Below are 12,227 nucleotides of genomic sequence, written 5' to 3' on the forward strand. Positions count from 1 at the left end.
TGAGTTTAAATGCATTTGGCTAAGGTGTATGTAAATTTCTGACTTCAACTGTATATCTCGATAGTAAGAGGAAGATAGAGGAAAGGAATGGATATTTAATCGATACACATTGAGGCCTATTCACACAGAGGTCTAAGAGGAATAGGGTTATAGTAGTAAGAGATTTTAATTTCCCATTACAAACCAGCACGGCCATAATGTGAATGGCACAGGGGGATGGTATATTTAAAATACTTCATGAAGAGCTTTATGAGCCTATAGATAAGGGATAGTTTTGGATCTAACCTTAGGGAATGCAACCAAGCATGTGATTGAAGTGCCTGTGGGTGAACATTTTGGAGACAGTAACCGTAACTCTGCAAGTTTCAAAGTAGTTATGGAAAAGAATAAATGTAGTTCATAAGTCAAGTTTCTGAACTGGAAGATAGTTGATTTAATATTAGAAGATGTACTGGTCAAAGGTTAGGATTAACTAAGTCCATTAAAAGTGAAATAGTGAAATTTTGGGCCAATGTGTGCATGTAAAAGTTAAAGGCAGGAAGGTATGTACAGGAAATCCTGAATATTAATGGCTGGTTGAGATGTTGAACATTTGATGAAGAGAAAAAGAAGCATGTGGCAATATAGAGTAATGAACGCGGGTAAGATCATTGGGAGAATAGGATGTGTATGGGGGGTATGTAGAAAAAGAAATTAACAGGGCAAAAAGAATGCACAAAACACCAATGAAACAGTTATAGTGTCGTAGAGAGTTTAAAAGTTGATGTATATGCCTTGAGAAGAAACAGACATTCAACATCAAGTCCATAATCTCCAGTAATGAACACATTGACTTTTCCCCTCTCTCAATTATTGTCACCCTCTAGATTAATAGCAGTAGTTGCAAACTGAGTACTAAATTGCCTTGATAAAGGACGCCCAAGAATTTCTAGGATTTTTACTCATACACTCTCATATTTTTTTTAAATGCATTAATTCATGCTCATGGTTAAGAAGACGTTCATGATTATGAAGACCTGGTGGCGGACTGCAGACGGCAAGGCTGGCAGACGTGGAACTTCCCTGTCGAAGTGGGGGCAAGAGGATTTCCCGCCATGTCATGCTGGAAGATAATGGCAGCTTTAGGGATAAAGGGAGAACCAGGAAGAGAGCCGTTAACACCGTGGCTCAAGCAGCAGAGAGAGCATCCAGTTGGCTTTGGCTACGAATGGACGATAGTAGCTGGAAGTCTGATCGTCGGGAGTAGAAGATTGATCACCTTCTGCTGTCCCACCATCCCAAGGATGTTCTGGTTTAGGGGATGAAACGTCTGGAGATGGATGGACCCGGATGATGACTCGATGGTCCAGCAGCAGAAACATTACAGCTGTTTAAGGTAATAGATTACGAAGTTTAAAGTTTTGGCAGAAATAGCTTGACAGATAAAGTACTAATAACAGCAACATTGATTGCATTCCAGCTCTTCAGTTTTTGCATCATCCCGAGAAGAACTTGCTTTGAATGCAGCATTACATCAGATGTAATTGTGTCCTTTCATCTCAACAACAATCCACAGTATTTGCCCGGGGCCTAGCTCTTGATATTACTGTTGTGAGTGCCTGCAACTGGAAATGATGTTCTATGACATTTTATCATTAATACAGTCATCACGCAACCTGACAGTGAAACTGACAATGGTAACTGGAACCCTTTTACTGACCTACTAAACATTACACACATAAGGTATAAACTAGAGAGGGCTCATTTGAACATTATGGATCCTGGCATGAAATATAAATAGTATTTGTGAAATTTATAACCATCTAAATGTATAACATTGCAGAAAAGCATAGCTAGGTAAAAACTAACCAGAATAATTTTTAGGCTGTTAAACTAAATTTTAACAAAGTGTGCACTTCTACATGTTATTAAATATACTTGGAAATATGAGTATGATGCTCACATTGCTAATATTTTTATGTTATTGTTTAAATCGATTTATGTAAGAGAAATAACAGCTACTTGGTCTACAACTCTGCCACAGAAGGCACAGCAGGTAGTACAGTTGCTTCACAGCTCGAAGCTGTCTTTAAACCTGACCTCCGTGCTGTCTGCGTGGAGTTTGCATGTTCTCCCTGTGAGAATGTGGGTTGTCCCCCTGCAGTCTGGTTTCATTCAGCACCTCAAAGGCATGCTTATCAGTCTGTCAATTGGCTACTGTGTAGGTGGCTGGAAGGAGATCCAGGAGTGGGTGATGTTAATAAACATGTTTGAGAGAATGGAAGTTAATGAGAGAGTAGATTTGCTCTGAGATCTGACACAGACTTGACTTACCAAATGGAAGTTTTGTAAAGAACAATGAGAAATAAATATGAAATTATCTGAATATTGAAAACTGATGTGTGATAGAATGTTTATAGCGGAAATGGCAAGTCAATCTTCATATACTGAACAAAATGCTAAGTGCCGGAGCTTGTGTTGGCTGTCACTAATCATTGGTGCCATTACATTCAGAATATTCAGAATACTATGCACAATTTTGTTAGTTGAAGTAAAAAAAAACATATGCATTATAGTGTAATGCCCTGGGTATGATTTCTACTGCTATGCTGTGAGGTATTTTTATTTTAGCAGTTTTCTGTAAAAGCGGTGTGTCCTCCCGGCAAGAGTGTTTTGGCTTTGGCTAAAGATAAGGAGCCATGTTGTCCAACTTAGGAATGTGGTGTCAGTCGTCTGGAGTTGTCTTAGTACGACTACGCCAGAAACGAGCTCCAACAACTGATGTTCATTAACCAGAGCATCCCAACTTTCCTGTTTGGTTCATTCCAACCCTAGACGTATATTGCTTATGAGTCTCGTGGCTGTTAGCAGAGTTAACTAATGAGCCAAGGTTGCATACAAACTCCAGTGAGAGGGTTACACTTGTGGGCTGTTCATCCGGGAATCAGAAGCTGTCTGAATGCTGTTTAAGGACTGATTAATCAGTTTATTTATAAGCCAGTGTTTAAGCTAGTGTTTGTGGAAAGTGAGGTACGTTGTAATTAAAGTACTTTTTATGGATGCCATGGAGATTATAGTTTGGTGTAATTTGAAGGGAATATCCATAGGTATTACGTGTTCTGAGTGGGGTGGATATTAGAATTACCATAAAACCATAAGACAAAGGAGCAGAAGTCAGCCATTCAGCCTATCGAGTCTGCTCCACCATTTCATCATGAGCTGATCCAATCTCCCCTTTAGTCCCATTCCCCCGCCTTCTCATCATAACCTTTGATGCCCTGACTACTCAGATACCTATCAATCTCTGCCTTAAATACACCCAATGACTTGGCCTCCACTGCCGCCCCGGCAACAAATACCACAGATTCACCACCCTCTGGCTAAAAAAATTTTTTGCATCTCTGTTCTGAATGGGTGCCCTGCAACCCTCAGGCCATGTCCGCTCGTACTAGACTCCCCCACCATGGGAAACAACTTTGCCACATCCACTCTGTCCATGCCTTTCAACATTCGAAATGTTTCTATGAGGTCCCCCCTCATTCTTCGAAACTCCAAGGAGTACAGTCCAAGAATGGTCAAACGTTCCTCATATGTTAACCCTCTCATTCCCGGAATCATTCTAGTGAATCTTCTCTGTACCCTATCCAATGTCAGCACATCCTTTCTTAAATAAGGAGCCCAAAACTGCACACAGTATTTCAAGTGAGGTCTTACCAGTGCCTTATAAAACCTCAACATCACATCCCTGCTCCTATACTCTATTCCTCTAGAAATGTATGCCAACATTGCATTCACCTTCTTCACCACTGACTCAACCTGGAGGTTAACCTTAAGGGTATCCTGCACGAGGACTCCCAAGTCCCGTCGCATCTCAGAACTTTGAATTCTTTCCCCATTTAAATAATAGTCTGCCCGTTTATTTCTTCTACCAAAGTGCATGACCATACACTTTCTGACATTGTAATTCATTTGCCACTTCTTTACCCATTCCCCCAATCTATCCAAGTCTCTCTGCAGACTCTCTGTTTCCTCAGCACTATCAGCCCCTCCACCTATCTTTGTATCATCAGCAAACTTAGCCACAAAGCCATCTATTCCATAATTACTGCTATTTAGAGTACTGAATTCTGTTAAAGTATTCAGGAAAATTAAGCTGATTGTACAGTGTTTTGACCATTCAGCTGTTAGTCATGGTAGACCCATGCTGTCAGTGACATGACTGAAATCACGCTGTCTGATAAGATAGGAGAGCCTGAAGAGGAATGGTCATGGGCAGTTGATATTTTTAGAGGAAGGAGGGAATGTGACTGAGGATGAAGACATTAAAGCCAAAGCTTAAAGTGAAGACTTGAAGGACAAGTTGTTCTCACTTCTGCAAAGTGAGGGAAAGGACTTGTTTGATGTGAGAAGTCTAGAAAGTCTTTCAGCTGTTGATTTAAGTTCTATGCTGGTTTTGGCTATTACGTCACTGGTTGATAAATGCCAAAGTGTACCTCAGAAAGCCAAAGTTATCGTAGGCTGAGAATGTTCTCTAGTGTTTAATCCCACACTTAATGGGGAGGAAGAATATGAAGTCTGGGCTGAGCAGACATCTCAGTTACGGGATTTATGGCAATGCTCAGATAACATGAAGAAACAGAAACTGGTAAAGAGTTTAAAGGGTTGGCCAGCTGATACAGTGAGGTTCCTAAAGGCAGAAACCCCATTAGCCACATCAGCTGATCACCTGCAAGCTCTGGAAGATCCACTGCTGAAAGTTCAGCTGATCTTAAGATGAAGCTTAGATACACATTCCAGGAGGAAAGAGAGAAGCTGTCTGCCTACCTTTTCAGATTGGAGAAACTGCTGTAGTATTTGTGCCACAAAGGGGGCATTCGACTGTCTGAGTGAAATTCCTTCAGGGTGCGGCAAGTTGTGAAGGGTGCACTCTCACATGACATGATTCCTCTAAGTATTCGAGTGGTCCACAAGATGCGCCTTCCTCCATCTTATACTGAGTTACTCAGAGAAGGTAGACAGGAGGAAAACATGATTGAGAAGCAGAACATTTTCGAAGCCGAGTAATGTCTTTAGTGGTAGCTTCTGTTGCTGAAACCCATGCCACAGAGATAGAGCTTTTGAGGAATGAGGTTAAAAGCCTTCGAGCTGAACTAACTTGATGGATGTCTGCTAACGTTTTAGCTAAACGTGACATATCCATTGGGATCCCAACCAACCCAAGGACTTACTAAGCAGAGGAATGCTGCGGAAAAGGGTCGGTTGACTAGAGAGGTGACTGGTATTTTCAATCACTATGGTGGAGAAAATGGACATTTCAAGCAAAACTGTGAGGGACATGGAAATCTGCAAACAATAAGTCAGTGATTAATCAAACAGAGAAGAAAAGAAGCAAGACGTCAGAGGGACCCAGTAAAGGAATGATCTGGCATCTTGGAGAGAACACATTCCAGTCAAGGTATCAAGGAAAATACTAAAGTGCAAAACCATATTCCTGAAGGTTCAGTGGAACCAAGCTCAGACTGAAGGCATTTATGCTTGAGCCATACTTGACGCAGGTTCTCAAGTTACTTTACTTCACAGATCCTTTTACAACCGGTATTTGGCACATTTACCATTGATGCCACTCAGCGCCCTAGAGATTTCAGGGTTTAGTTCTGATGATTACCTGTATGATGGTTACTTGTCATTGAAACAGGAGTTTTTGTAAGGTGCTGTTGGAGCAGCTGATCAGGAGCACTGGTTACTTTGCAATGTGTCATGGAGAAGACTGCTGGGGGCATGAACCAGCTTGAGGTACTGGTGTACTACGATGTTCGGGTCAACACTGGAGGAGCATGAAATAAGGTTGCTGAAGGTGCTAGACTGCCTGAAAGCTGAAGAGTTGAAACTGTCTCTGGAGAACTGCCATCTCTGTAAGACATTAGTAAATTATGTTGCTCACATAAGAAGGAGTGGCTATGGATCTGTCCCAGATAGAAGCGGTCACCACATGGCCAAGGCCCAAGAATGGGAGTGCCCTATGTTCACCCCTTGGATTCTGTGGGTACCACTGGAGATTTGTGAAAGACTACTCCAGAGTAAGTCACATTTTGAATCAACCTCCCTTGGGGAAGAAAGGGAAGAGAACGAAAGGAGAAGAAGGCAAGGTTTATCGTAGCCCTTTGGACCCTTTCAGGGAAAGATAGGATGCAAAGTGTGAAGAGGCATTTGAGCTGCTGAAAGAGTTGCTGAATAAAGCTCCTGTGCTGGCCTTTGCAAACTCCTAGTTCAGAATCAGAATCGGGTTTATTATCACCGGCTTCTGTACCTCCTACCTGACGGTAACAGTGAGAAAAGGGCATGCCCTGGGTGCAGGAGGTCCTTAATAATGGACGCTGCCTTTCAGAGACACCGCTCCCTGAAGATGTCCTGGGTACTTTGCAGGCTAGTGCCCAAGATGGAGCTGACTAGATTTACAACCTTCTGCAGCTTCTTTTGGTCCTGTGCAGTAGCCCCTCCATACCAGACAATGACTCAGCCTGTCAGAATGCTCTCCACGGTACAACTATAGAAGTTTTCAAGTGTATTTGTTGACATGCCAAACCTCTTCAAACTCCTAATAAAGTATAGCCGCTGTCTTTCCTTCTTTATAACTGTACATTGATATGTTGGGACCAGGTTAGATCCTCAGAGATCTTGACACCCAGGAACTTGAAACTGCTCATTCTCTCCACCTCTGATCTCTCCATGGGGATTGGTATGTGTTCCTTCATCTTACCCTTCCTGAAGTCCACAATCAGCTCTTCCTTCCTACTGACATTGAGTGCCAGGTTGTTGCTGCGGCACCATTCCACTAGTTGGCATATCACACTCCTGTACACCCTTGCGTCACCACCTGAAATTCAACCAACAATGGTTGTATTGTCAGTGAATTTATAGATGGTATTTGAGCTATGCCTAGCCACACAGTCATGTGTATATAGAGAGTAGAGCAGTGGGCTAAGCACACACCCTTGAGGTATGCCAATATTAACCGTCAGCAAGGAGGATCTGTTATTACCAATCTGCACAGATTGTGGTCTTCAGGTTTGGAAGTCAAGGATCCAATTGCACAGGGAGGTACAGAGGCCCAGGTTCTGCAACTTCTCAATCAGATTTGTGGGAATGATGGTGTTAAAATGCTGAGCTACAGTCAATGAACAGCATCCTGAGCTAGGTGATTGTGTTGTCCAGGTGGTCTAAAGCAGCGTGGAGAGCCATTAAGATTGCGTCTGCCATTGACCTATTTTGGTGATAGGCAAATTGCAGTGGGTCCAGGTCTTTGCGGAGACAGGAGTTCAGACAAGTCATAACCAACCCCTCAAAGCATTTCATCACTGTCGACGTGAGTGGTACCGGGTGATAGTCATTAAGGCAGCCCACATTATTCTTCTTAGGCACTGGTATAATTGTTGCCTTTTTGAAGCGAGTGGGAACTTCCGCTGTATGTACTGCATTCAGATGCCAGCCATAAGGGATTAGGCAGTGTTCTATATCAGGATCAGAGTAAAGGTTGAGACCTGTTGTCTTCATTAGCCAGAGTCTGTTACCATCTGAACGAAACTACCCTACACACTAACTAGAGTTTCTGGCATTGAAATGGCAGAGGTGGATAAGTTAAGTGACCATCTATATGATGCCAAGTTCAAGGTGAAGACTGACAACAATTCAATAACCTATATTCTGACCTCGGCAGAGTTAGTTTTCACAGGTCATAGCTGGTTGGTGGTGTTGTCTGCTTATGATTTCAGCCTTAAATATCAGCTGGGGAGTCAGAAAGTTGATGTGGACGCGTTGTCACGGCATTCACATGGGGTGCCAGAAATGGACGGAGAGTGGGAGGACATTCCTCTCTCTGGTGCTAAAGCAATGTGCCAGTTTTCTACAGTAGGGCAATCAAAGCAAATGCTATAGTCTGATAGAATAGTGGATCATTTTGGAGTTTCTAGCCATGCCATTCCACAAGCATATTGCCACTTGACAACTCTGAAAACAAGCAATTGCCCGCCTTGAGTCCTGCAGAATTGGCAGCAGCCCAGCAAGACAACCCTTATACAGATGCCATTTGGTCATCTGTTATCAAAGGGGATATGGCCCAAGCTGAGAAGACAAAACACCCTACTGATGAGGGAATGGGACAAACTGAAATCAAGGAACAAAATTTTATACAGACAGACCTCAATGTTCCCAATTAGATTTGCCTGAGAAGCATCGGAGGACTGTGTTGAAGTCACTTCATGATGGTTCAGGTCATCTGGGGTTTGACAAGACCTACGAGTTGGTCTGAGATTGGTTCTATTGGCCCCGAATGAAACCTGAGATTGAGGAGTACTCTAAGTCATGCATTCGATGTATTCAAAGGCAAAAACGCTGCCTACAAGTTGCTCCATTATCTCATTTACAAAGTATGTCCTGACGAAGGGTCTCGGCCCAAAACGTCGACAGCGTTTCTCCCTATAGATGCTGCCTGGCCTGCTGTGTTCTACCAGCATTTTGTGTGTGTTGTTTGAATTTCCAGCATCTGCAGATTTCCTCGTGTCTACTCGATTTACTGTGTATGGATTCCCTCTCCATAAAGCCTGATTACAGTAATGCTGCAAATGTCTTGGTCATCACAGACCACTACACCAGATATGCTCAAGCCTTCCGGATGAAGGATCAGAGAGCATCCATAGTTTCCAAAGTGTTGTGGGAGAAGTATCCCAAGAAGGAGATACAGTAATCAGAGAAGGGGTTTTGAGAGTCAACTCATACATGAGTTATTGGTCATGCTTGGAGACAGGAAGTCAAGGACCATGCCATATTGCCCTCAGGGTGTTCCCCAGCCTAAAAGGTTCAACCAGACATTGTTAGACATGCTCAGAACTCAGGATATCAGCAAAAAGAACAAGTGGAGTCAGCATATTGGGTATTTGGTATACATCGCTACAACTGTACACAGAATGAAGCTACTGGCTACTCTCCATACTATTTGATGTTCAGACGCGGAGTGAGATTACCTGTAGACCTCTGTTTTGGAACCAGCCGTGAAGACTTGCAGCAGAAGACGTGTCTCAAGTATGTGTCTAACCTGAGGGAAGAACTGCAAAAGGTTTATGAGCTAGCAGCAGTTTCTGCTACCAAGCAAAACCAAGGAAACAGGAGGGGATATGATCAAAAGATTAGGTTCTATCAACTGATTCCTGAAGACAGAGTTTTAATAAGAAATTTAGGGTTACAAGGAAAGCATAAGTTGGCCATTGCTGGGTTGCTATGCCTTATGTAGTGGAGAGCCAGATGCCAAATTTGCCAGTTTTCCAGGTGAAGCCAGAGGATGGAAATCAAAATTCTACATTGGAATCATCTTTTACTACCAGGACAGGATGTACGTCTTGACCCAGAGCCTGACATGTAGGAGAACTCTGCACAGAAGAAGAACAGAAAAGCAAACAGCTACAATAGTGTGACTTCAGTGGAAAAACTTGAAAAGGAACCAAGCACTGAACATTGTACAGACTCAGAGGATGAGGAAATGGGAGTATGGTATGCATTACCTTATTCAAACTCCTCAAGAATTGATGAAGCGAAGTCTGAATCTCCCTGTCCTGACTCAGATAAAGTGGGGAGAACAAAAAGTGAGCAGTCAAACGTGGTAATGAACAGTGAGGGGAAACTGGGCTCCAATATAATTGGGGATGAAGTTGATTTCTGTCAGATGTCAGGGGGACCTGAGCCACTGGAAGAACGAGTGAAGGACAGGGGGAGGCATCCCCTAGTCGAGAGCAATGGTTACAAAGAGTGATTGAAGAGGAAGAAGCTGAAGATGAGATAAGGAGATCTCAGAGAGTCAGGAAACCGCCAGGTAGGCTGGCGTATGATGCACCGTGGAAGCAGAGTATTGCATCATATATGAGATATGATACTTCCATTAAAAAATAGATTGGAGTCCTGAAATGATGAAATCCATTTGACTACTGTGTTATCAATATTGGTTTAAGAAGTCCCAAAGTCATGAGGGCTTGACAATTTTTGGTGGGGAAAAAATGTTATTCCCTGGGTAAGATTTCTACTGTTATGCTGTGAGGTATTTTTATTTTGGCAGTTTTCTGTAAAAGCAGTGTGTCCTGCTAGCAAGAGCGTTTTGGCTTCGGTTAAAGTTAAGGAGCCATGTTGTCCAACTTAGGAATGTGATGTTAGCTGATCAGAGTTTTCTTGGTATGTGTTGTAATTTTCTGCCCAGAAGAACATCAGAGAGTGCTGGGCAGGAGCAGATTTCTGAAGGATAGTATTCTAGTTTGGGGTCTTCTTTTTTTTGGTGGGAGCTGCAAAGCGGGGCACAAAGGAAGATGCCGCAGAATGCCGTTGGAAGGAGAATCCCCATTGTAAGAAGTGCTTTGTGCAGATGAATGGCTCCAACTAGGAAGGACCAATACTCCTGAGAGAGCCAGTTCAGTCGAGATGGCCTTAGAGGGAAGTTCAGGCTGTGGCAGATGCTTTCATGTAGGCTGTCGGCTCCAGGCGTGAGTAAATCGATACATCCCTGACTACTCCAGAAATGAGCTCCAATGCTTATGTACACATTGGACTGGTTTAACTGTAATGGGCCCTTTTAAATTTTGTTTCTTTTTTTCTGAACTGAAAATTTGGTAAATATATTTCTTTATAAGTTTATACCAGAGTACAATTTGTTAATTTTCTGGCGAATAATAACTTTGCATGGAGCAGTATTTACGCCACATTCACTACAATCAATGTTCCTTAAATGGAACATCCCAAATTTCCTGTTTGGTTAAACACCAAATCATACTGACCCTAGACATATATTGTTTATGTAAGGTGGCCTTCTCAACGCTGAGTCACGTGGCTGTTGGCTCATTAACTAACGAGCCAAGTTTGTATATAAGTCCCAGTGAGAGGGTTACAAGAGGAGCAAAGTAAAGGACATCTAAACGCATCACCTTATGATGAATAACTGTCTCAATTGGAAAGGAAACGTTTGGTTAGTGGACACTTATACAAGCTGTTTGTCCTACTTAGCACCAGAAGACAAAATGGTTGTTGAATTCAAACCTCATTTATGGAAACATCAATTCAACAAACGTAGAATGGACTCCAAAGGGAATGATGGAGGCAGATGGTGTTGATTATTTCAAATGCAAATGAGATTGATCCCCTTCGAAAAATAATAATCACTACCTGACTGCTTGACTAAATAGGGGATATCATGTGTATTTGCAGCACACATTTAAAAGTAAGAATATTGACTGCTTGTCTTTAAGAAGGTGTTGTGTGCTTATTTTCAAATCCCTCATGGAATTCCTCTTTTCTATCTTTGTAATATCTATGATATTACGACGCAGCATTTAATTTTGTCTGGTAATCTTCTTTCAAAATACAATAGAACATACTGTACTGCTACCTTACAGCCACAAATTAAAATTGTAGATGTTATTATCATAGTGACATGATTAAAAGTTTCGCACAAGATTTAGTAATCAAATGGACAGAAGATCTCCTTCCATTCCTGTCTTTATTTGTGCTTGTGAATCAATGGTTTCCAAGACCACTCAGCAATTTCTGTGCCACATACCTGCATTTCAGAAATGTGTGACTGCCATGAATATGAAGGAAAATCATAACAGACCAGCGCATTTTCTTTTCTCGGAATTCCAGCTACAGATTGCTCAGATATATGTATGGAAATGAAATGTAAAACACTGAACACAAGTTAAGGTTTGCACTTTCTAGTGCAATATTTTTTATCCATAGAAAACAATTAGGCCAGTAGAAGTTTTCCAGTTAAACTGATTTAAATCTTCAAAGTTTTGATTGGAAAACCTTGCCTATAAATTAGTAATCTAATTGCCCTTGTAAGGTAAATTACTGTGTTCCTTGAGGGTGATGGAAACATGCATTTGTATGTGGAAACAAAATTATAAGTAGATAGTCAAAGTAAAGTAAGTTCCATCTCTATTATTCTTCTCTCTTCCATAATTCACTTCCCCCCAAGGCCACTTGAGAGGAGTAACCTATGGTAACATAAAGGGACTATCTCAAGCTCTCAAATAATAATACCCCAAACACAGTTGTCAGTTAATACAACTGAAGTACAAAATTATGTTGCAGGTGTTTTCTAGCCCATTGGCTCACTGTCTTAAGAGATCTTCTTTGTCATTTTAAAATGATAATGATAATAACAAAAATGCACAAATGCACAAATATCACCTGGCATTACTTTATCCAGATATATT

The sequence above is a fragment of the Hemitrygon akajei genome, chromosome 12, assembly GCF_048418815.1.
Source record: "Hemitrygon akajei chromosome 12, sHemAka1.3, whole genome shotgun sequence".
NCBI classification, from domain to species: Eukaryota; Metazoa; Chordata; class Chondrichthyes; order Myliobatiformes; family Dasyatidae; genus Hemitrygon; species Hemitrygon akajei.